We start from the raw sequence: 26,388 nt of genomic DNA, 5'->3' as shown, positions 1-26,388 counted from the left end.
TGATGGGTTTGATTATTTCTGTACACAAGATTTAATAAGTGCCTACCTACATTGGTATTGAATGTAAACGTAGCATAGTTTTTAGAAGTTAGTATTCTGTATATTTATAACCTACAAGCCCCATTCAATAATTTTTTTGGTTATGTTGTCTAGAAGTTTGTAAAACTGGATAAGTGAAGACTTCTTCCCCCTCCCTTACTCCTTTTTTAATTGACTAAATGGTGGGTTTTCATACTTTTTCAGGTATTTTTTGTCAGTTTTTATTTATTTATTTTCAAAATAAAGCATATTTGAAAATGAATTTAAGTGATTATCTACTGCATAGGTAGCCTATAATGCTTGATCTATTAATTATGATGTTTGATATAGGGTATTAAATGAGAAGTAGACAGAATGTTCGCAGATGACTGCGTGATATATGAAACCGTAAGGGAAGCAACACACCTGCATGATGATTTGGAGAAGTTGGAGGGGGTCAAGAGTAAATGGAATGGTATTAATATAAACAAGATGAAGGTAGTTACTTTACAAATAAAAGAAAGGTTTTAAGCAAGTATATCATTGGAAGGGCCAGGAGATTCAGGAGTACTACAGAGTACTACAAATACCTGGGAATAACCCTACGGGGTTGGGTAAAGTATGTGCAGAGGGTAGTAAAGAAGGGGAGGAGGGGGCTGGGGCTGATTAGCAGAACACTTAAGGGGGCTGGAAAGAAAGTAAAAGAAAGGTGTATTCCACATTGGTGAGGCTGATGATGGAATGTGCTGCAGCAATTTTGGACCTACCTGGGGAAGGGAAATAAAGAGCTGAAAAGGGTGCAAAATAAGGCAGCAAGATGGGTGATGAGTATAGAGAGGAGAAGGAGAGTGGGAGATGCATATACCATCGGAACACAGCAAAGAAGAAGGAAAGTAGAAAGACTGGTGAAACTGTTTAAGATAATTGGGGTGGAGGGGGTTGGGGAAAGCTGGGAGGTAGATTGAACACAGGTAGTATACAGGGAGGAGAGATCATGAGTGGAAGATCCAGAGGGAGTGGAGACGAATGGAAAGAGGGAAGCAAGTATTCCTGGTGAGGATGGGGTGGGAGTGGAATGGGCTTGGGTGAAGATGCTAGCTGTGAGAGGAGGGAAGGACTTGAGAAGGCAGCTTCAGGGATTGGGAGAATAAGTTAGTGGGGGGCGGAGGATTTGGCCACTGAGCAGAAGCTCACTCGCAAGCATATATTATTTCGTATGGAATTAGGAGCAAATACATAATTTTATTAACGCTGAAAAAAAAAGGGGGGGTGGGATAAAACCACTTTGCCGGCTGTTTGCTTTAAAAATTTTCCTTTTGTTGGTCGGAATGATAGCCTAGATTTTTTTAGAATTTCCCCAATGTATGCCTCTGGATAGAATTTCCTTTGTACAAGATAACACTACCTCATTGCACAAAATATGTTTCTATTAATGCATATTTGCTTGTTACCATAAACAATAAGTACTGTGTAAGTATATGCTTTGATGCATTGTTCATAAATGTTGCTCAAGAGGCAAGTGTAAGGGTTTTACATTGTAAGCACTTTAATGCATTAGAGGCTTAATGCCAAAACTGCTGTGGACTCTGGAAGACTTGTTATGCCAAAAAACAATGCCTAAGTGACTTCTGTGTCTAACTACAGTCATCGTGCATTTGTGTCTAACTTCCGTTATCGTAAATTTGTGTTACCCTGGGAATTGAGTTTGAACTTGTAACCGTCGCCAAGAGAGCGTGATACTTTGTCAGATCATTGTTGTTTTAAGTAGGTCTGATTTAATACAACTTTCCTTGCTCATCTATCACGTGATAAACTTTCCAAATCCTGGTAATTATTGCTTCCTACAACTTTCATAATTGTTCGCAAAATAATACATGTAAGATAAAAATTGAATGAATACAAAGTATTAGGCTATTTTAAATCAATTTTAGAAGTGGAAATAGATAGCCCACTTTGAGTTAACATCTTACATTCATTTTATATTTGGGCAATGAAAAATCTATTGGAACAGATGTTTATACTTGTGTGAGATGTCTGTCTTATTTAGAATAGGTATTATATATCAACTTAAATGTATTCATGTTTGTGAACATTGCCATCGTCCGGGTTCTCGTGTTTGAGGCCGGGCGTGTATCCTAGCGGGAAATTGGTTCTTATTGAAATTACGTTCTGGTAGGGTGCCAGGCTAGCTTGTCTAACCAAATTTGGGTTCTGTGGGTGCGTTGCCCCTGCGTGGCCCGCTAGGACCGTCGGCGATGTGTGCGGTTGGAGGGATCCCTGGCTGTTAACACGTCACAGGCCCTGTGCAGCATAACACGCTGATTCCTAGCTGGGGTAGGAAGACTCAACACAATAACATACATGGATTTATACTGTCGGTGACACGTCGCGCATGGAGTGTGAGGACTGGACGTTTAATCGGCTCAACAGTTACAATTACAGTTTACACTTACACGACTTTCATTGAATTACCCTACAAAATTACATTGAATTAACACTGAGTGCTCTGCCTCTGATGCACTGTCACTAATTTAAGCCCTCACCCTCACACCAGTCGAGATTAAGGGGGAGGTTGATTGGAGACGGCCAATTCCGAAAATTGTTAGTGTTGCGGCACCCGGGTCCACCTGTGTGGACCGCGGTCCGCAGTTAAATTAGATGCAAGTTCTATGCGTAGCTGTCGCCGGTGCCTGTGCACTCGACGTTTAACAAAAAGTCACTTGTAGCGGGAGTCAGCCCGTGCCGTATGGTGAACTGCCCCGCGTAATGTCTAGTGCAGGGAGTTTATCGATAAGCGGCTGGGTTAGGCCCTACACCGTAAAAGGACCGGGGACGCACAGGGAATTTGCGCAACGAAAAAAGATTTGGTTTAAATGACTATAGTTACCAGCAATAATGTTCAGTGGTGACAAAGGGTGATGACTCCCCGTGGAACGCACGTCCGCCCCGGTTCGCGAGTCGCTCGGTACCGGCGTTTGCCCTTGGCGCGAGGGAAGGTCTCAGCGTTCTCTCGTGCCAAAGTTTCTAAAGTTCCGTTATTCGAAAATTATTTTAATAACAAGAAACTGAGAGTGACTCTAAATTCGTACATCAATTATTAATGATTAATCTAATTGGCAGATACTCTTTAGGAATTAGGGTTAACAAATTTACATAAATTAAGTTTAAATAATAAGAGTCACACTAGAGACTGTTCGTCACTTGTTGACTGCTCCAGTGGCTAGTTACGCACAAAAAACGGGGAGGTAATATTTACGTTACACAACACTCTAATTAATTTAGGCTGAAGGCCGCAATGGAGACACTCACAAACATATTAACGTAATTTCACACGTGAGTGACTCGGGCACTCCTGCGTCGCACTTTCCTTGGGCGGGGGGTTTTAATAAAAAGTGGCGTTACTATTAAATTAGGTCTGATTTTTAACGAATTGGGGTCTAGGTGTTTGATTAATTAAGACATGGCCCTTGGTTCTATCTTGGCATCGGAGGCTCGCCTGACTCGGGTGGGCCATGGCTAGGGGTGCGTTCCGTTAGCGGGGTCGGATACTGGCGGGTGCAGGTTGGGCTTGGGTGGCCTTCGGCCGGACGACGTCAACATAAAGGTCATACTTATGTAGTTATTGAAGGCCTATTGCTTTGACTTCACATTTGACATAGATGCGCATGCTGTTAGGGTCTTATGAAAAATCTTTTTAGGGGAAACATTAAAAAAAAAACAACATTGAAATAGATAAATTAGCAGTGTGATGGTAAATAAACAGTTATAAAAAAAACCTACAGTTAAACTTTTTTGTCAAAAAAGCCAGAAGTAGGTGTTTTAGGTACCAAAACATTTATTGCAAAAAAGTAGATATAGAAAATAAACCCAATTTTAAACATAGAAAACTATTCTTCTTTGATATAAAAAGATGCTTGTGTCTTTAAATTTCTGGGAAAAGCCATATGGGTTGAGTTAATAAGTCTGAGGTAGGCCTATGTATGATATGTCAGTGTAGGTCGACCTTGTCTGGTTGTTTTGCTGAAGGAAGGGACTGTTATGTCTGTATTAAGTTTTCGCACAAGAAGACTGGCAAGTCCTGAAAAAACTGTGACTGTTGTCATCTTCCTTCAAGCAGCAAGTTAACGTCTATGTGCTGTTTTATGCACTCACTGCTGGCTGTGGTTGACTGACCAAACTTCACCCTTTGTTACATATTTTGCATTATCGTGTCATTATTGGGTTTTGTTGCAGTTCATATTAATTTTTCACTATATAAGCATTGCATATTTCTTTTTGTTGTTGATTTCTGTGCCAGGTGTATTGTACACATTATCTTCTGTTTGTAAAAAGTGAGGTATTTTTAATTTAAATATTTGCCTGAAATAATAGCTTTATGGTCACTTACAAGAGATATATTTTCTGTGTTCGTACAACTAGGTAACGCTTACAACAGTTATTATTCTGTATCAAGTATCCAAGTTTATTCCTTGATCCTGATGGCATGATCATGTATACATTGATCCTGTGGTACATGATGGTTGCTGTTTTAATTTGGTATGGCAGAAGATCTTGGCTAAATAAAAACTCCAATATCACTGTACAATCAAATACTGTCTGTCAGGTTGTGTGGAAATTTGTTCTTTCGTGTTCAACTTACAATCATAATTCATTTGTATATCACAAGTTTTTGTTATGTCCATGATCTTTCGATGTACTTAATTAAAACAGTAAGAATCATGTACCACAGGATCAATGTATACAGAATCATTCCATTCGGATATAGGGATAAACATGGATATGTAATGTGGAACTTTTACCCATACAACTTCTATATATTGACATTTTTAAAATATATTAATTAACATTTGAGGTTAGTAAAAAACCAAACATTAAACATGGTGGTTGATACAGAGTCTTATTTGCAAGATGGTGATTTATATCTTGATATTCAATAACATATTTCTTAAAAGTCACAATAATTAGGATGTAATGGTGATAAGTGATAGCATAACTATCTAGTACTTGTACCTGTTGACTGTGATGTGAGAGTTAGTGGAGTGGGGGTAATAAATTTGGCCATCTGTAAGTAGAAGGAACAGTCTATTTCTACTTAACAGAGCATGTATACTCATTGTGTCTTGTGCAACTGATGAGTTTCACACAGTCAGCTCCCAACAGCCATGGGAAAGCTATTCAACAAGTTAAAAGACAGGAGAATGACTTACTTTACTTCATACTCTACCATGTTGCTTCCTGGCTGACATGAGAGCCAATAAAATGTGATTTGCAATTACTACACACCATGCGGGAAACTGTTGCCTTTCTGCCTGCTTGCTCGTGAATAATTGTTTTGAGTTCAATTGTGCTAATCCACAGGCATAGTTATGTTCTTTGCAGGGGCTTAGCAAGGTTAGAGGATAATGAGATATAGTTCCTCTTCCCTCCTCCAAAGTTCTATGCAAAATGTACTCCTACATCAAATACTGTGCATCAAAAAGTGAAACTCGGACACTAATATTCTCTCCCGAAATAAAATCATGACTACGCCCCTCAATAATTGTGAATGTGAGATGGTACATGTTTCAAGGGAGATTTTCTGAAAATGTCATCCCTAGTTCAATCAAAATTAAAATGTATGGTTTTTAAAATTTTCCGGGGGAGTGTGTTAGAATGCTTAGATAAAGAGCAATAATGGTGTCTGAGATAAAAAAAAATTATTTGAAAATATCTGTTATAGAAATTTATATCATTTCTAGGGACTAATTTTGTTGTGTATTTTTGGTTACAGATGGCATCTAAAAATCTATATTTTGATTAAACAAAAATTAAGAGTACCAACTCATTTTAATGTGTTTGGGAGTGCTGGTTTTGCACATTTGTTTTAAACATGATAGTTGGGGTGGAAAGTATAGTGTTTGCTCTCATTACGTACAGAAGGGGTTTATATTTTATATCTTGAACATTGCTTATATTTGTACAGCTGTCTTCCTTAGTGAATGTAATAAACAACATTGAAGGTAATTGTAAAGGCAGTGTTTTATATCATGAAGTTATGCCTAAAGGCTTAAAGAAGTGGGGGTTACAGTGAGTTCAAACTACATTGTAAGGTCTTAAATCCGTTATGCTTGGGGTGAAGGCCACTAGTATAAGCAGTTATGTTGGATTATTGAACATCGTAGTTTTAAGGGAAAAAACAAAGAAAATTAATACACTGTACAACGGTATTTAAAGCAAGTTGTAATAAAAAAATTAATTACAGATGGGCATTGGCCTTCTTGAAAAAATCATTACAGTAAGTATACCTGTGAAAAGTAAAGCTCTACAAAAAAAGGACATACTGTACTGAAATGACAAACTCTGAATGAACTAAAAACATCGGCTGGCAATAATGTGGCCTGGCTGCCAAGGCAAACCACCACAATCCACCTGAAAAAATCTGTGCAGGAGCGGCTCGATTGGTGCTGAATTGAGTGTGTGCGGAACCATAGAATGCTAAATTAAAGATATTTAATTGTACTTTTATAATATCTTGGTTCTTATTAATTGCATCATGTCAGGGGATGGTTTTGAATCCTAGATCTTCACCTCGTCAATCACAGTCACTAGGACTCCTAAAACAACACATATTCAATTTCACACTGTAGTATAGTTAAGAGGTGCATCACATGCCATTTAACTCCTAAACATTCACTTCAAATCAAAATGATCACGCAAAGGCTATTGTTAGAGATACTGAAATTTCACTCATTCATTTATTCACAAGTTAGAATGCAAACTTTCATATTCTCACACTGTGTTAATAATTGGACCGCAGCTATTTGGACACGCCCCATTATGACCGTACTCACCGTGGTACTCAAAATCATTAATTATGCTTAATTAAATGTAGAGATATAATTATTAACTTTTATAACATACTTACCCCTTTTTCACCCTTTAGGGGTTGAATTACACAAAATAAAAAAATGTAGATGTAAGTCTTCAATGGTCTTTATTGGTACCCAAAATTATTCATTACCTACTCCTAATTAAATTTGGTGATATAATTATTAACTTTTAAAGCATACTTACCTTTTTTCACCCCTTAGGGTTTGAAATTTGCAAAATATAATAATTGTTGTGGTAAGTTTTCAAATGTTTATTATTGGTACCCATTATATTTTCTTAAGCTTGATTGGTTTCAGAGATATAATTAGTTATCGTAAAACCATATTTACCCATTTTTCACCCACTTAGGGGTAGAATTCTGTATTTATACATACCACTAGTTTTTAAGTTAGTCAAAGACTTGTGCATTAAAAAAACTTCATCAAAATCTGTTGAGTAGTAGGCTATTGATGCTAGAACAAACAGACAAAAAATTCAAAAACTATATTTTTGAGTTCTCAATAATGTAAATAGCATTTGCAATAGTTTTTTCATCATTTCATCCAATGTACAGACTCTTTGCCTCAAACAATTTTATTATTAGTATAGATTGTCATGTATTTGGTGCCAGGGAGCATTTCATTAAGTAAACTATGACTTGGTTAGGTGAGCAATGATGTCATTAATGCAACTATCAGTGTTGTGTAAAATATATTGTTGTAAATTGTTAATGTTAAAATGACTTATTATTTTTAATAGATGAAATTATTTTTTTTTATAAATTATTTAACTTTTGTTATGACCAAGAAGTTGCTTAAGTGATAGCCAGATCCTGTTAAAAAAAAAAAAATGTAATTTTATATATATCACATTGCAAATTTATATTTGTTTGTTATCAAAAGAGTTTTCAGGTATCCAAATTAATAGTATTCACTGAAAACAGTGTTAAACCATTGTGGTGTTTTAAGACTTAAAACATGTTTTTGGTATAATTTTCATTCAGTTTTATTGAAATATATATGTATGTGTATGCATGTAAGTCAGGGGAAACCCTGATGGAGGTCCGTGTGTTTGTCTATATATATGCATATAAATACACACACACTTTTTTCTTTTTAGTTTTCACATGTTCCATTATTCACTTAAATAAAAGAATTCCTTACAATTCATAGCAACACATTGATGCCATAAAGATGGCAGTGCTTACATCATTACCAATCCTACATTCTTACAGGTCAAGCATGGGAAGATGAGAATTTTGAGAAGGGAACATTAACAATATAATTTCAAACAAAAATCATTTGCTAGAGAAAATAAAATATTAGAATGATTGGGGATTCTAGTTTACTTTACAATGTATAAAATATTTATCTCCATATTGGCATATTTATTTCCTTATTGTGTAGTATACTAGAATGGGTGGGATCTTTGTGTAATTGGTAGTGCACTTTATCTCTTTATAAACATTTTTAGTTGGGATAATAATGTAATAAATGATTTACAATAGCTTTGTATCATAAATTACACTAGAGTGGTTGGGATTTAATTGTTTTTAATTTGCACTAAAATACTCTAATATTAATTACCCTATGAAGTTTTTTTCATATCGTTAATGATGTCCACCCCGAAAACCCCTATATTACAACTGGTTTTCTGAAGGAATGTGCTGGTATTTAAGTTGTAAGCGCAACTATACCATCACTTGATCACAATACTTAACACAAATATTTGTATACTTAATGTTCGAGAGTTTAGATTGGAGTAGGTATAATGTTTTAAGATATACATTGACTTTTACTAGTAAAAATGTTCCGCTATTGGTTTACCACTCACCATACATAACGATTTATCATGTCACACATCCTTTGCAAAAATGTTTCTAAGTTTAGCCTAAATTTCCTTCTGAGAATTTGACTAAATTTACAGACATTAGTGTTCATAATTACCCAGCATATTATCTTGTAGGCTATATGGACCACAACACCAGACAATATGCACAACATGCTTTATCAGTACACCGTGACTATCTTCTTGTAATATGACTATCAATATACCTATCATATCAATTGAATTAATTTAGCATTGTACTAAACTAATCAATATTTTTCACATCACACACATTAACATTGTGTACGTGCTTTCTTATTGTATAAGACACTGTAATCTGAGAGTTGCTAAAATAATGGAGTTGTGATGATTATAATGTGTCAGTTTGAATTCAAACATAATTTTTTGGACTTTCATTTAAAATATATTTTTAATTTATAAAAATAAGTTACTTAAAGAAATTGACTTTGGTTCACAAGAAATAACACTACAGCAGTTGGTATTCTACTTCAAGCATTGTGCCTTTATAGCAGTTATTAATATTCACATGTTAGTTTAAATTTTGGATAGTTTTGCATGTATTTGATCAACATTGTTATAGTTATAGTAGTTGTTAATTGTGGCAAAACTAGCTTGTATATGTTATTAATCTTTGAGATAACAATTTTATTTTTTCTAAGAAACAACTATAACATTTGCAGTATTCTGTTCAGTGATAGTATTGGTTTCGAATGCATATTTGATGTGTAATGCCTAGGCATATTCATTTACCAAATTTACATTTTCCATTTCAAGCTCTAATCCCATTAAGTTTGTTACGGGGGCACTCGTTGCGGGGGCCGTAGTCTCTGATATTTACTGACTGAATCTTAATGCGTGCTCGGGTTTTATGGGTGCCACCGTGCCACGTGCACGGACCGATGTGAGACTCTTTCCCAGGGTCGTGACGTCGCCCATGTGAGGCGTGATTTTAATTTCCCCCTGAATACACCTAGCACGAATCCCTGCCAGCTCTCAGCGTCGGGCACGCTATCACCTACGCAGTGGGCTCTCAGGCGTCCCACACGCCGTCACATTCCACGTGGTCGAACAGATTTAAATAAGAAAATAATACATTTAATTTACACACCTGTTTTATTAGGCGAATGCAACTTACACACGTACACGATTGAAACTGTTTAAACACCCGCGGCATGAATCGGTTTAGGTGTGAAGACCCCCACGTGGTCACATCTCACATTACGTAGTACAAAGGAGAAAGGACCGTTACTGGTCGTAAGACAATTATTTATGCAGTCCCCCGACTGAGAGGAGCTCCGAGGACGAAAAGAAAACGATTTATACGGAATTAAATTGAAACAGAATTACTTGGCGGTGAAACAAGCGGTGAGGTCCCCGGAGTGCTGGCGCGTCTACTCTCGGTCGTTAATGGCGGCGGACTGGGATGAGATCATGGCTCGACTCGACTAACATGGCGTCCTCCCGCCGAAACAATTGCCGTTAAAGATATTTGCGAATTCGTGCCACGGGAAACTAAATTTACATGACAAGAATGAATTAAAAATTACGTGACATTTTTTGAATAAAGAGAAAAGATTGTACAAATTATAATTATTAAGATTTAAATTTAATTATTGTCTGGCTTCGGGTTTCCTCAGTAATGTCCGGAAACACTATTCTATTTTGTTATCTTATTTTAATTAAAAGTACATAAAACCCTCCCGGCCGATCTGCCGTCACGTTGCACTTAGGGAATATAAAAACAAATAACATAATTATATTTACTTATGTTTTAGGGGTGCGGCGCACTGACTCGACAGCGCCTTCTTGCCGGGCGAGCACACATGCACGCACACGTACGCACGGGTAGGCGGGAGGTTTGAATGGAGGGTGGGTGGTGTTTGGGCGGTGGCATATCGGACTTAAAAAGGGGCCGCAGGCCCGGACGATGTCAAGTTATTACACTTCACTTAATGAAATAAAAGGATTTTCTTTCTTTTTCATTTGAGAGATTTTTTTTCCCCCGAAAGACGAAACAACTGAATCCAATCACTTTCAATATTTTTCTCACGCGTTCAGCTCATCCATCCAATTGTCGATAATTGCTTTTTTCTCGGGCGATGAAAATTAAGCAGAAAAAAACAAGCGTAGATTAAGTCCTTCAGTAAAAAGTTACTTGAAGTACACAACCAGTGAGGCCCCAAACCTGGCCACACCCGGCGAAAAACAGTCGCCACGAGCCAAAATGCCGATGAAGATGGTCACAATTTCTAATTAAATGGCCGAATGAAAATAAAAATGTTAGGTTAACTTAAAACTCTGCATGGCTTTGAGCACCAACGTTAAATTTTCTATTCCACAATTCTCCTACATGTTTGGCGAGAAGCCACCGAACGCCTGACGACTGACGAGATCATGGCACTGGTTCCTCCACGCAGTAAGGGCAGTCACATGACCTCACCGACCAATCACATACATTCTTCATTCACACTAACAATTACAAGCCAATCAGAACACAGAACATATACACTGAAAATCATTTTCACACATAGAAACAGGGGATTCATTTTCTCCTTCTCTCTCCAACACCGTGGGAGAGTAGTTCTCCTCCAGTTCCCACGCAGTGACGAGATATCGTTACAGTCTCTTTCTTACTGGGGAATCACTGTTTCGTTCTCACTCACACTTACAGGCCTCTTATGCCTCTCTCTTTCTACACATCACCCCAGACACAGTCCCTTGTTCTAGAACCATTATGCAACATCTGCATTCTAATAAAAATGTAATATATAATTATAATACAATATTCAAATTTAAATAAATAATAGAAACAACTCATTACACATAATATTAGGTAAATATAACTAGCAAAACAAAAGTTGAAAGTATGACAGAAGAAACATGATTATTAAATAATTATAAATTCAGAATAAAATATACTGGCAACCTAACCCGTTCTTAGTAACAATTTTATTAGTAGGAAAGATATGTATACTACAATGCTACAAAGTGAAAAATTATCACAATGTAAAACATTTCACATAAATATTTATTTTTACTGGATGTATAAAAGTATGCATTACATGCCAATAAACTTGCCATTTATGTAGTTGGATAAAAATCAAAGAATGCACAAACACATTGTATGTAATATTTTTAAAATAAAAAATATATAGTAGCGTTTATAGTAATTACCAATCCTACATTTGTAATTTGGAATTGATTATTGTAAAAAGATCCCAGTGCCATTTAGGAAGTTCTGAGAAAAATGTGAAATATATATTTCCAAGAAAAACCTGGGCTTTGTCTAACTGACAATTCAATACAAAAAATAATAATTTCTTTAATTCCAGCAGTTTTCTAAGAAATAATTTTTCCACATTTTTTTGATAACTTTATAAATGGCACTCGGGTACTTTTATGCAATAGCCTATTAATTTGTTGCAAAGTAGCATTGAATACTGGGAGGAAAATTAATAGACAAACTATTTTTTCTCCCAACCATTTTATAAATTAATTTTTTTCGCCTTCTGAATCCCTCATTGACACTGTAGAAAATTTAGAGTAATCAAGGGCATACAAATATAATGTACATATTTCTGGCATATTTTTGGTGCACACATAATTGTTATGCATGACATAAGATTCAATAAATGGTATTAAAATTCTATATAATGCAAGATCAAAGCCAAAGTATAAAATAACAAGAGTAAAAAGACTGCTTGAGTTTTGGTCCGTGCAACTTCCCTTCCTTCGGCTGGTTCAGAGAAGGAGAAAGTTGGGAAGGTAGGCAGATAGACAGCAAGATGAGTATCGAAACATTGCAAAAATACTTGCTGATTTCTACCTCCTATTGTTTTGTTTTTGTGTTCTTAACCCAGTAGAAACCACATGTGTAAGGAAATAGGTGTCAAGCTTCTGTTTTAAATGCAAATGTTTATCATTTTTATAGATGATTTTATTTATTTGTTAGTAACATAAAATGTTAAAGATGAATCCATGTGATTTAAGCGTTTTTCATAATCATTATTTCCTGCAGCTTCCACCTTACAGTATATTTTTTAAGTAATAACTTTTTTTTTTTTTTGGAATTTGAAATTTTTTGTTTTAATTAAAAAGTTCTAATGTCCTTGAGCTTAATCTTCTGCCAAAAATTAAGTTAAATTATTTATTGTAATTACCAGTTCCAATGCTTGTTAATTCATTATGGTACTGTACACTATTTGACTAGCTTGGTGTATTCTGGATCGACCAAACGTATGTCTATAACTACTTGAAGTAGGTACCGTAAAATTGTAAGATACTTAAAAAAAAATACAGCTCACTTAGAAAGAAAACTAGATACAAGAAATAAAAATATACTTGTTCTGTTGCACTGTTGACTGAAGAGAATAAACTGTGAAATATGTGTACACATATATAGCACTTATCTCCAACATTAATAAATAGGTATCTGCTCTGTATATTATGTAAACGTGTGAACATGCAAAGTGCTCACTCTACTGCTCGACCAAAACTGAACTCCTACACGTGGCCTCACGCATCATGTGATGTAATTAGGGTCTGCACAGTTTTTTTCTGCCACATTATACCATATACCTACTTGTTTTTGTATAAAATAATAATAAAACTCCTTGTCATTTGCTTCAGACTTAAGCTGGTCATACCTTTTAATTTTATTTAAGGGTTATATTCTATGTGATTCGGGTAATGAAGTGAATAAATACTGCCTTGTTGGAATACAATCATAACCTAACCGCTTTGGCTGTATTCCAGAACGTGTCCAAACAGAATCCCAGTAAGGAATAAAATCTGCAATCACGTTAATAAATGGTGCCCTGCGCAAGGTTAGAAATTGGTTTCGACGCATTCTAGCGGATGTTTCAGATCCATAAATGTTACGGGAAACTTACTAGAGATAGCAGCACTATAGCACAAAAATAGAACCACCTTTCTGATTTTCTCAAGAAGTAGCTATTATTATTTGTTATGACCATTAAATGGTACAAAATGTATTCCAGAATAGTTTTGTTATTGTAAAGTTTCATTTGGCACACCAACATGCTTGGTATGTCCCCCAATGATCACAAAAATGACTATATATGTGCTATTGGCCCCAGATGCGGGTCCGCCATCTGGATAAAATCAACGAAAAATTTAGTTTTGTGCATGCATGTAATTTGGGAAACATATCGGCAACAAATATGTGACCAATATCCGTTCTCTAAAAATAAGGGACTGGCCGTGGCCTTTCATATTTTTGTATCTTGGAATACCGACCTAAGATTTTTTTAGTGAAGTTTTTATTTTACTTATCTACTATATTATTGAATCCAAATATGTTCAGATTATTTAATTGAATTATAGATACTAAGTAAGTTTAATTGTAATTGCTATAGTCCATTATGTTCCACAAGTCATTTAGAACTAGGACACTGAGTGTAATTTAAACTGCTTATGATATTGTAACCATTATGTTTGTATTTTTAATTAATTCCAAAGAATTTAAATTTATGATTGAGAATTTGTAAATAACATTTGCTCTGACCTACTTTTTCTGTAAGATTTAGACAATTTTGAAATTTTCATCTGTGTTTATTAGCTTGTGTATACTCATCAGTATAATTTTTTTTTAATTTCTGTATATGTAGGCTTGCCATAACTTCTCCGAGCCAAACCGGGACAGCGGATTGACCGAGAAGGGGGGGGGGGGGGGGACAGCCCCTGGGAAAAATTATGTTAAAAATTAAACCTTGAAATTCCCATAAAGATAAACACATTTTTCGGACAACTTTTTTGTATTATGTTTTACATTAAAATTATTTACATTATAATTAGTATTAATATGTTAATACAACAAAAAAAGTTATTTCACCATTCCAAACAGTTCATACAATTGGCTTGAATGTAATTCTTTTAACATGTAGGTACTTTTTACTTTTAATTAGTTCATAAAAGTCTGAGCAATAGGGATGCAAATTTACTTTGCATGTTAACAAAAATAAATCCCTGTCGTCTCCCCAAAACGTTGTTATTTAATGAAAATTTTTCTTTCTACAATTGCCGATGTACCTGGCAAACAAAACATATATATTCTAAAACCCTGCCAAGATTTGGAAAGTTGACACCTTGATCAGAGAAGTGATTAAAGAGCTGCGTATATTGGCTGGTAACCTGTTTTCATTTTTTAATACATTTTTTGGCTGTTAATTGCCGCTGACCGGGACACGGACAAAACCGGCTTGGACACCGGGACAACAGCTTCAAACCGGGACTGTCCCGGTAAAACCGGGACGTATGGCAAGCCTATGTATATGTGCTTTTGAAAATTTGGTGTTGTGTTTGTGTTATTCCTTTACTTTTTTTCATACAGGTTTAAGGTGCAGTGATGTGAAATGAAAACTTTTGTTGCCTACACTACGCAAGATGTAAGGTGAGCAAATAATTTATATCCAGAAGTATGAATAATTGTGTTGTTCTAAAAATAAGTGGGCCTATGTGTATGAAAAAATCTATAGGTTCCATGTATACATTATGCTTTTTTTTTAAGGATATCACTTCCGTAGTTTCAACAGAACCTCATTATTGTCGGAACCTCATAATTGTCAGAACCTCATTTTTGTTACTCTGTTTGTCCGTCTCTCTGTCACAGGCTCCTAACTCTTAAGAGAAATGTGTATAAAAATGAAATTTTCTTAGGTGATTTAATCCCATAGTACAAAATCAAATTTTGTGTCAAATAATTTTCACACACAATTGTTTTTATAACAAGCACTACAAAGTTTCTGAAGTAGTTCACAATTGAGAGCGAATTTTGAACATGTGGTACAGATTTTGAGTAAAGCACATGTCCAACTAAATTTGGGCAATTTTAATATTTAAATTATTATTTATGCTATGTTTTTGGGGGAATGTGTGTGTGTGTGGGAGGGGAGGGGGTTTGAATGGTGTGTGGGTGGGAGTTTGTGGTGGGGGAAGTGGGGTGAGTGTGTGTGTCTGTTTTTGTGTCTGTTTCTGTGTCTGTGTGTGTGTCTGTCTGTGTGTGTGTGTCTGTCTGTGTGTGTGTCTGTCTGTGTGTGTGTGTGTGTCTGTGTGTGGGGTGTGGGTCTGTGTATGTGTGTGTGTCTGTGTGTGTTTTGTTTTTGGTTGGGGGGGGGGGGATATCTGTGAGGTATGTGTGTGTGGGGGTGGTGATGTAGGGGTGTGATGGAGTGTGGTTGAGGGTGTGTGGATGGTATATTATAAGGTAAAAATATTTTCAGCTTAGAGATATTACAATTGAAGAATTTTTCCTGCTCACATCAATCTGGTTAAAATTCAAAGTTATTATTTATTTTAAAATTTTCTAATTTTTTGTAATAATTTTATCCACACACTTAACCAAAACGTAATGAATGTAGAATTTATGCAACAGGCCAGGCCATAAAATTGAAACTGCTGTCCTCTGTAAATCACATCACATACAACACCCCTTTCACTGTTAAATCACTGGAGTGAGGTTGCAGAAAATATTTTTAATTGTTAACAATTAGAGTTTAAATAGTACATTTAAATTTTTTTTAAATATTGTTAACTATATATTTCTCAAGTAAATTACATTCTGAGTTTTTAACGAGTGTAGCAATGATTGTTATAGGAAATAAACAAAAAAATTAATTTGGAAATAATTTTATTACTGAAATAAGTTATTTACTGGAATTCATAGAACTTGAAACTGATTTGACCACTTGAAAACATTATTGGTGTATGCCATTGAATATGAATGGGAGATTAAGATGATTGAAACTATCAAGAATTGGGAAAATTGGACATTCGTATGCTTGTACAATTGTGCAACATAGCACAGAAATGACTGAATCGATTTCAATGACACTTTATATAGGGACAGGTCAGGTAATGTATGTTCACATATTAACATTTTTTTTACGGACTGAACTAAAAAAAAAAGTTAGTGCTGACAAATATGAATAACTACCAACAGGTGGTGCTACATCAGATAGCTTGACATTGTGCCAAAAAAAAAGCAGGTGGTACGACTTAAGTTGCATGTAAAAAAATGTGTACTGAAACAAAAATTTCTTAAATGAGAGAAACTAGCATTTAGGTAACCAGCAAGTGATTACCTTCAGCACAATTATTTTAAACTGGCTCAACAAAAAACATTAAAATATTATACCACTTTGTTGCGGGAAATTCACTGTAGAACAAGCAGTTATTGAAAAACATTCATCGTTTATGTTGTTACGCCTCTCCTCTGTAAATGTTGCGTGATCCGTGGCATCAACCTGCCTTAGGTATGCAGTCGTATCAGAGTGTTTTTCGTTTGTAGAGACCAAAGCATTTTTGATTGCTTCAAAGTATTGTTAGTGTGTATATACAAAGCCTCGTTATGTTTAGTCAGAAAAATATTCTTTAGCTCGCTAAAGTTACTATTGCAACCGCCAGTAGACAGAGCCTTCAACAGCTCTAGAATCTTGGTCAATGACTCGCGTGTATCACTATCCGCCTGACATAAGTAACTTCCCAATCCCAGTTGTAAGTCACGTGACGAGCTAGCGAGATCCTTCAAATCCGTAAAAATCACTTTCAATTTATCACTACTGACAGATACAAGATTTTTAAACTCCCGAATTTTATCGAAAACATCTTTACTCTTCTTGTCAAACTGACGTAGATATGTTAACAAATTGTTATTAAGATCATGTGTGTAGGAGAGGCTGTTTTTTAGTAGACCCAAGTATTTTTCTAAATTATTCGCCATTGTACTAATTGCATGTGCGGTGGCACCGGAAGCTACATCTACGTAATTCTTTGTGACAGCATCCGCCGCGTCACGAGGTTCGCCTACACTGCGTAAACGTTTCCCGCCAACCTGACAGTGCCCATCTTCCTTAAGAGTCAGACATGACTGTTGCTGACGTTTATTCCCGCCGCTCCTAAATTTGGAGATGCCCAAGTTCATTCTTCATGAAGGTAACACTATGAAGTAGTGATCGAAGCCACAGCGATAACGACCTTTTTGTAGAGGAAAATCCTTACCTATTACTAGGAAACCGTAACCATCATTGCTATTCCAACAGCGAGCACAAACATCTTTAAATTTATCGTATGACATGTCTGTTGTGATGTGCTCGTGGTAAATATGTTAAAAATTTAGAATATCCATTTTAAATAAAATTATCAATTAGCATTATCCCGAACCAACTGTTTTCGGTTTGACTATACGTTTGAATTAAATAAAAACAGTCGCATGAGACATGCCGCCCCATGGAAAAATACTGTTGAACTATTGCCTGTTTTTCACACCCGATTTCATCGAAAATTATAATCGAATTTGGTAGCACTTTGCTTGGCAGCACTACCTCTTCATTTTCACGAAATTGAAAAAATTTAATACCTTGCACATGAGACAGCACCGGCACCAAACGTTTATATTTTGGTTGTTCTAGGCTCTTGCTATAAAGAGAAATATTCTCAAAACACACTCCGTTAGGATGTTGTATAAGCGAAAGAAAAATACACGTTTTCCCGCTATTTGAAGGTCCGGCAATTATACATCTTCTGGTATTCGGCAACAGAGGTCCGTGGCATTCTCGTTTGCTTATCAAATCATCATGAATAATTTCGATCGGAAGACTGGCATGTTGAGGAATTACTTCCATCATTACAACTGATGCGCAAAAAGTATAAAACTGTCTTATTTATACCTCCCAAAGTCATTACGCTGATATGCACCGTGCTGGAAGCAGGGTGAAGGATAAAGGACTTATTAACTCTGTCATAAATAAATAACCTTTCGAGCTACATTTGCCAACTTATCAGTATTGTGGGCCCGGTACAAAACTTGATAAACGTTTAGCACGCGAAGACCCAGGCAAAAATCTATTAGATAGAGCGTGCAAATAACACGATATTTCATACTCAAAGAGTAACGATTTGGAGAACAGACATCAAGCGGACTGCATTTTAGCACTTAAAGCTAAACAAATTGCACAGAGCCCTCAAACTAAGCTAGGTTAAAAGATCGCGGCTTGGAGCGTAAGTAAAATAATGGATGTTGAGCGTAAACTAGGGGCTGGCATAAGATTCACACAGAAAAAAAAAAAGAAAAATTAACGTAATAAAAAGGGTGGTGTTCTACCATTTCTATTTCCAGCTCTGGCAGCACTCTGTTCTTTGGTCGTAGGCGCAGCCGGAATCGCAAAGAGTGTGACAACCGCTAATAATCAGACAAAGCTGTTGCAACAAAATGTGCAGCATCACAGACGTATTCAAGCCTTAGCAAATAGTTAAAAAAAGGCGCGGGACTATTTTTGAGACCCTACAAAGCTGTAGGAGGTGGCGTCCTCTGCCGCTGACGAAAAAGGAAAGTTGGACAGAGGAGGGGGGGATGGTTTTAACCCCGCCAGACAGCCCACTATGGATACTGCACATGCCAGCGACTAAGAAAGCAGTAAAAAATGAGGAAAGGGTGATTTTAGCCCTGCCACACAGACCACTCACTACAACGGATTTAGAAAACGCTGCATTCGAGTTGAAAATAAAAAATTTCCGAGGCATTTTCATGAGAGATAACTTGCCTTTAAAACCAAATCCTTACGAGTGTGGGATCATTAATCTAGATGTATCTACAGGAAAAGGAACGCACTGGGTTGCATATAAAGTCTGGCAACACTGTGTTGTATTATGACAGCTATGTCGACCTCAGACCGCCTCCTGAAGTAAGAAAATACCTGAAAGGCACAAGTTTAAGTTACAATTAGGATAGACAACAGACAATCAAATCGTGGAATTGCTGTCATTTATGTTTAAGATTTCTATGTCCGTGTATAAGAAGCAAAATAAATAATTTTTAACATCACAGGTACAGTAGCCATTGACGCGTCCAGTCTATACCAGAGTGCAACCTACCCTGGTGATCCATACTGTAGTGCAAGCTAACCTGAAATTTTAATTTCACTTATATAAACGGGGAAAAATTCCGAATTGCGGTCCATATATTTCCCACCCCTGGACCTTACGAATGGAGAGTGGCAGATAGGGCTCATCGACTTTCAAACATACCATTCCATTCCGAACATTGACGAAAAAAAATCTGTTTTTCGAAAAACAATGGTCCTGTGTCTCAAATTATTCTTCCTGTCGGAAGTTATGAAATTTCAGATTTGGAAAGTTACATCGGAGAACTGTTACGACACGATGCAACATTTATTTTGAGAGGCAACCCTAATACCTTGCAATGTAATATGCATTGTAATTACGATATCAATTTTACAGAAAGCGATACAATCTGAAAAATGCTCGGTTTTGAACCTAAAATTTACATGACAGGTCAAATTCATAAGTCAACACAACCGGTCAATATTTTCCCTGTAACCGTCATACGAATAGATACAAATATCGTAGGCTCCAGCTATTTAAACGGACAACCTAGCTTCAGTATACACGAGTTTTATCCCAGCGTTCAGCCTGGTTATAAGGTCATCGAATTACCGAAATCTGCCATATACGTTCAGGTGATCGTTAAACGAATACATGAGTTGTCTGAAAGGATAGTCGACCAAAATGGAAAGCTCATAGATTTTAGAGGTGAAGAAATAACATTACATCTGCATTTAAAAAAAATATGGTAGTGAAATACTTTGGCATTCATAAAGGTTCCGGCGGTGTTTAAGGCAGACCCAGTAATCAGCGAGACACCAAGTGGTTAACACATAAAAATATAAGTTTTCTCAGGAAACTAGGATTCAAAGTATTCCAAAATGGATTCCAGTATTCTTGAAGTCGACCAGCCAATTCAATTTGAAAATGATATCACAAAAATGGAAATCCATAGCTACCGCCCATTCATTTTGGGTCCTTATGATTTAAATTCCGAGATACATATTGCAATCCAGAATTCTGATATTTATTGTCTGCCATGCAAAAGTCTGTTAATAATCCGTGGAAAATTTGTTAAACTGAATGGCCAGGCCGCTACACACGCAAAAATTGTTAGAAATACAATTTTACACATGTTTAACAGAATTTCGTACGAGCGCCGTCGAGACACAGCGAGAGCTATCTCGGATAACCTACACAGCATTGGCAATATAACAATTTGATATAATGATTATAAGTGAGAATACTCTCTATATATGCACCAGACATTCCTTTAAAAAAATTCTTTTATTTATGAATAATGACAACTGTGTGTGACACAATAATAATACTTCTAATAAAATGGGTGATATATTATAAATAATATTACTTTTTTTTAGTCTTTGCCACTGTATATTTAATTACTGGAAAACAATATAATTATATCACTACAAGAGAACATATGTCTTTAACACATAAAAAAAACAGTGTTTGAATTCGCCGACTGGTACTAAATATACCTAAAGTATTTTTATTAATACATAAATATTGCTATAAGCATAGGTAATGCCTATAGCTTTTTTACTATAGTGGTATCCAAGATGGCAGACATGCATCATAATACATTAAGCATATACTGGTCTAGTACTATAAAAAACATGGCTGCCCTCTAGTGTGTTTTTTGAATTTGGCACCTAGTACTATAAAAAATAAACATAGCTGCCCTCTAGTGTGTTTTGAATTTGGCACCTACTACAATAGTCATAGAGTAGTGGCTGCCAAAATAATTTTTTTATATTCAAAATTGAAAAAACCAATGACTATAATGAGAGAAAAGATGGCTGCCTGGTATGCTCTGCTACAAGATGGTGGCCTGGTATGCTGTGCTACAAGATGGTGGCTTACAGCTATAGATTGTCATATATAAAATTATTTTATTTTAAAGTTAGCTGTTCTGGATACTTCCTAGCAGCCGAAATATTTGTTTTCTTATGTTGACGGAAAAAAGATGCATGCCCATAGCAGCCGTTAATATATTTTAAATTTCCTGCCTAGTACTATAAAAAATAAACATGGCGGCCGCCTAGCAGCCGACACTATATTTTAAATTTCCTGCCTAGTACTATAAAAAATTAACATGGCGGCCGCCTAGCAGCTTACACTATATTTTTAATTTCCCACTTAGTACTATAAAAAATCAACTTGGCTGCCTACTAGCAGCAGATGCAGCTTGTTTAAATTTCCCGCCTAGTACTATAAAAGATAAACATGGTGGCAGACTAACAGCCGACAATATATTTTAAATTTCCCACCTAGTACTATAACAAAATAAACATGGCAAACTACATACGTTTTTTTTAAAACTTCCACAACACAAAACAAATTTTTATAAGCATATATACAACATCTTATATTATTATTTCCAACTGGCCTCGTGACCGTGTGGTTAGCATTGCTGACTACCAATCCAAAGGTTGACGGATCGAATCCCCGCCGCCGCGATAGCTCCCATTTTTGTACTTATTAAATAAATACGGCGCGCGACACTAGCGCTCTCTAGCTTCCTAAAATAGAATCAAGATGACGTCGCCCGAGGATACGACGCTCCACGTGACGTCAACAACCACCTGAGGATTCCCTCCACGTGGCTCCCGGCCACGTGGTGCCACGCCCACCTGCTGCCACGCCCACCCAGACACGTGGTGCCGCACCCACCTGTTTGATTGTTTACAGTGTCACAGGAGTCCTTCGCTCCCCCTACTATGATGTTTTATGGAAAAATGAAGACAATGGAAGAATCCTTAACGTGAAAAGTGAAAATACATTCAAGATGAATTCAAGTAGATCCTCCGTACTTAGTAAAAAAATGGACTCTTAAAAATGAAACTTAAAGGCGATGAAAAAGCTTCGGCACCAACTATTTAAAAATCTTACGGTAATCCGGGTGAAGACATTGACTTCTGCGATGGTGTTGACAGGGACTCTGAGGCATGTGATAAAACCAACGACTGTGAAGAACCACATAAAGCTGACAGTATCGAAAGCTGTGATGAAGCCCTGAGACCGAAACGGTGGAAACATCGTGATAAAACAAATAATTCTGATCAAGCTTATGATGAACACTGGGAAGATAGTAATCTTAAAAAAACTAAGAACTGACATTCCAGGAAGATGGTGATAGCAGGAGAGATTGATTATATGTCATGTGAAGGTCCCAACATATTAGTTGATCGCCTGAGACTGTTGGTGGCATCTGTTTGTAGAGGAAACTTCTCGCATATCGACGAGGTATCGTCCATACTTAAAGAACTGCGGAAAGCTGGCTACATACAGCAATCACTTGTTTAACTGTCATGTGTGTACTATTGAAATATAAATGATTTATTTAGATTTCTTTTTAACTAAGACTGAGATCTCGTAATACTGCTACCGAGTCGTTTATTGTACTTCCAATTGTGCTTCCTCTTTGTCAAATGTGCTTCCAAAATGTGATATTTTTTGTTGATTGAGCTTCCAAATGTGCTTATTTTTTGTCGATTGTGCTTCCAAATGTGTTTCCTTTAGTTGAGTGTGCTTTAAAATCTGCTTCCTTTTGTTGATTATGCTTCCAAATGTGCAAATCTGAAGTATCTCTGAATGTTTACTTGTCGAAAACCTCTTTGTCTTGATTAATAATTTTACAGGTATTCTTGGTCTTCTTGTAAGTGTAAAATTGTTTCGTTGGTTTAATTGAATACAATTAGCTGTAGATGAAGGTCATGAGGTTCGGAAATGACTGGTCTACTCCTCTGACATTGTTTATGACCCAGTCTCGTGGTCCTAAGACCCTTGGTCTATATGTATGTATGTATGGCCTTGTACATGAACTTTTTAAAGGTTATTTTAAGTATGGTAAAACAAGACTTTCATGTTAGGCTTATCGGCAATGTATTTAATTCGTCGGACAGGTATATTGTGTTGTGTTATTTCTTGTGGAGTGAATATTAAACTCCGCCAAAGGTTATGGAAAACAGAATATAAAATTTATTTAATATTTAGTTACACTTGTCACTGGTCAAGAATCAAAACCGAGGACAGGAATCTATCGATTCAATATGTAAATTGAGTGATTTTTTCGATGGTTTTTAGAATTTTCCCCTAATTTCTAGGTCATTAAATACAAATATCCAAGATGACAGTCATAATGGTTCACTGGAGGCTGGTAGTAGTGGATTTTTAAGCCTCTTTTAGGATTTTGAACATGTTTAATTAAAGTTGATATTTTTTTACATAAAATTAATTTTGTTTTGCATCGCGGAGGGATCTAACCAAGGACAGGAATCGTTCAAATCAATCATTACTTTAATGAGTGAATTTTTTTGATGAATTTTGTATTTTTTCCCGAATATCTAGCTAAATAATTCCAAGATAGCGTCCAAATTTCAAGATGGCAGGCGCCTCAGTAATAATAAATAATTACTGCACTCTAGCAGGTAAGAATTAAACTAATATGATGGTAATGCACTATCAGATGAGTACAATTACAATATGGCGTCCTCCAGCATACGAAAACAAGATGGTGTCAATGTCCTCTAGCAGGTGATACATGTTAACTAAAGCTCCTGATAGCGAGTACTGAACACAAAATGGTGTATCCAGGATGGCCGTCCAGGTCAAGATCATAGGCCAAAGTTCAAGGTCAAAGTCAATATTCAACGTGGAAGGTTAAGGTCAAAGTTCAATGTCAACAGTCGAGGTCAAAGGTATGGTGTTCAAAAAAAATAAACTAACATGATGTCAGTGGACTCTAGTAGATGAAAACATGTTGGTGGCCTCCAGCAGATGAAAACAATATGGCGGACATGATGTCATATCAGCTGTTGATATATACATTTGTATTGGTGGTGGTGGGAGGTCAGTCTTCAGGTGGCTTCCGTAGGAAGGATCTATCGACATTTTTTATGAGTTTTGCTCTTACCGAGTTCGAACCGAGGACTTCAAGGCCTAAGTGCATTTTTAAAATAGTGTTTTATTATATTTTAATTAATATTTTTTTTTTAAATTTTTGATAATTTTACCAAATTTCTAGCGTAAAAATTACGGTTTTCCAATATGGCGGCCGTAACGAAAAGTGCAACAGTTATAGAATCCAAAATGGCAGTCGTAACGATATTTCCAACGTTTTTTGAAGATTTTTTATGTAAATGTAATTAATTATTTTTTATAAATTATTATTTTTTAATTATAATCCGATAGTAAAGATTTTCAAGATGGCGGTCGTAACGGAAATTGCATCGGTGAAGTCATAATCCATGATGACGACAGAGGCTTATCGGAGGCTGTAGACATGGATGCTTAAGCCTTAATATGGGCTATGTGTTCTTACTAAATTTTTTTTGTGGAAGAAAACGAGATTTTGTCCCGCGAAAACGGGAAACTTTGAGTCATTTTGAGTCATTGTTGAGGAATATTTTAGTCCAAGATAGCCGCCGTTACGTCACAATCCGAGATGGCGATCGGCACCACGGCACCAGCGCCTGGCGCCTGTGCCCGGTTCGCCATTTACATACTGATTTTGTTTGTTTATAATTAATAGAAATTTTTTTGTAGGCATTACTTTTAGTTATTGGAAATTAGACTCGGATAATAAACATTCTCGCAAATTTATAATTAAATCACACAGGCAGGCCTACCGGTTTTGTGACGTTAAGATACTACCTGCTTAATACAAGTTACTGGTACTTTTTTTGTTTACTAAGATACTGTCAATCACTTTTGCATTTCCTTACGTTTTGCCTGTTTTCCATATTTTCCCTGTCTGCGGGGCTTAGCACTAGTGTTTTGCTGAGGCAGGTGACATCTACAATCGGCAGTAACACCCCCTTGTGTCTGGACAACACAACCACACGTGTCCCCGTGGCGCCCATGGGCAGAACCTCAGGGGTGCTACCACTGGGCTGATCAAGACTGGCTTCCCCGCAGATTTTCTCGAAATTAATTAGTTTGTGTCGGTGGCCTTGTTCACTCCCACCCCTTCCCCTCGAAGTTAGGAAAAAAAATTGTGCTATATACCTATAATTGAAGACAGTGTGTTGTTTTGGGTAATGCAAGGTGATCGGATACAACATTGGCATTGGCAATTTCAACTGTGTGAGATGCTACTTCGCCTGTGGCTACTACTGTAAGGCCCATATGTCAGCGCGTTAGTGTCATTAGCAATGTAAGTTTTTTTAATTCACGTTTTCAAATTTTTTTTTACTTCAAATTCCCCTCCTTTTTTCTTCCCCCGTTCCCCGATAAAAAAAACAAAACAAAAACCTTTATCCGCAGTGCCTACAAAACTGTTTTCGCCTTTTCCGGAATGAGGATATTCATTCGATGATGAAAAGTATTCGTGGCAGATGTTAAAATCATGAATGTTTAATTCGTTACCCGGGGGAAAGGGTGGGAGGTGTATATATCAGTGACGAGGCGCATTGAGCTACGAAATTACACCGTTATTGATTTGAAAAGTCAGTATTTATTACTAATATGGAGATAAGCTAGGTGCGAAGACAAATTCTCCGTGATTGTGATAGATGATGCAGCATTGAGAACACAAAACACATGTAACGAATTCGCGTGTAGTAGCTATATACTTATACCTACTAGTCAAGGGCTTTCCCAACTGGAAGTGAAGCAGGTAAATAAACAAATCTGTGTACTTCTTGCTTACTTCCAGTTGAAGCAACGTTGCCATTTTGAAAAAAAAAAAAAAAACAATGGTATAACATTTAAGTAATTTAAAGACTTGTAAAATCAATATCTATATTCGAGTGGTATTTATAAATGGAATAAAAAAAGGGAGGGAGTCTT

The 26,388-nt window shown here is 36.3% G+C and overlaps 1 protein-coding gene across 4 annotated transcripts in view; it reads left to right on the top strand.

Annotated features, from left to right (window-relative positions):
• Window positions 1-26,388, top strand: part of LOC134542652 (myocardin-related transcription factor B) — a 315,861-nt gene that overhangs the window by 495 nt on the left and 288,978 nt on the right. For 2 of the 4 annotated variants that reach the window (XM_063387095.1, XM_063387104.1), the window contains exon 2: window positions 15,068-15,122. The gene's annotated coding sequence lies outside the window, so the exon portion shown is untranslated. Of the gene's footprint in view, window positions 1-15,067; window positions 15,128-26,388 lie in introns of all 4 variants that reach the window. The other 2 variants (XM_063387076.1, XM_063387086.1) reach the window with 1 other exon arrangement.

This window comes from Bacillus rossius, chromosome 1 (assembly GCF_032445375.1).
Source record: "Bacillus rossius redtenbacheri isolate Brsri chromosome 1, Brsri_v3, whole genome shotgun sequence".
Lineage (NCBI taxonomy): Eukaryota > Metazoa > Arthropoda > Insecta > Phasmatodea > Bacillidae > Bacillus > Bacillus rossius.
The sequence above is the reverse complement of the archived record's forward strand: the minus strand, read 5'-3'. Positions and strand labels throughout refer to the sequence as shown.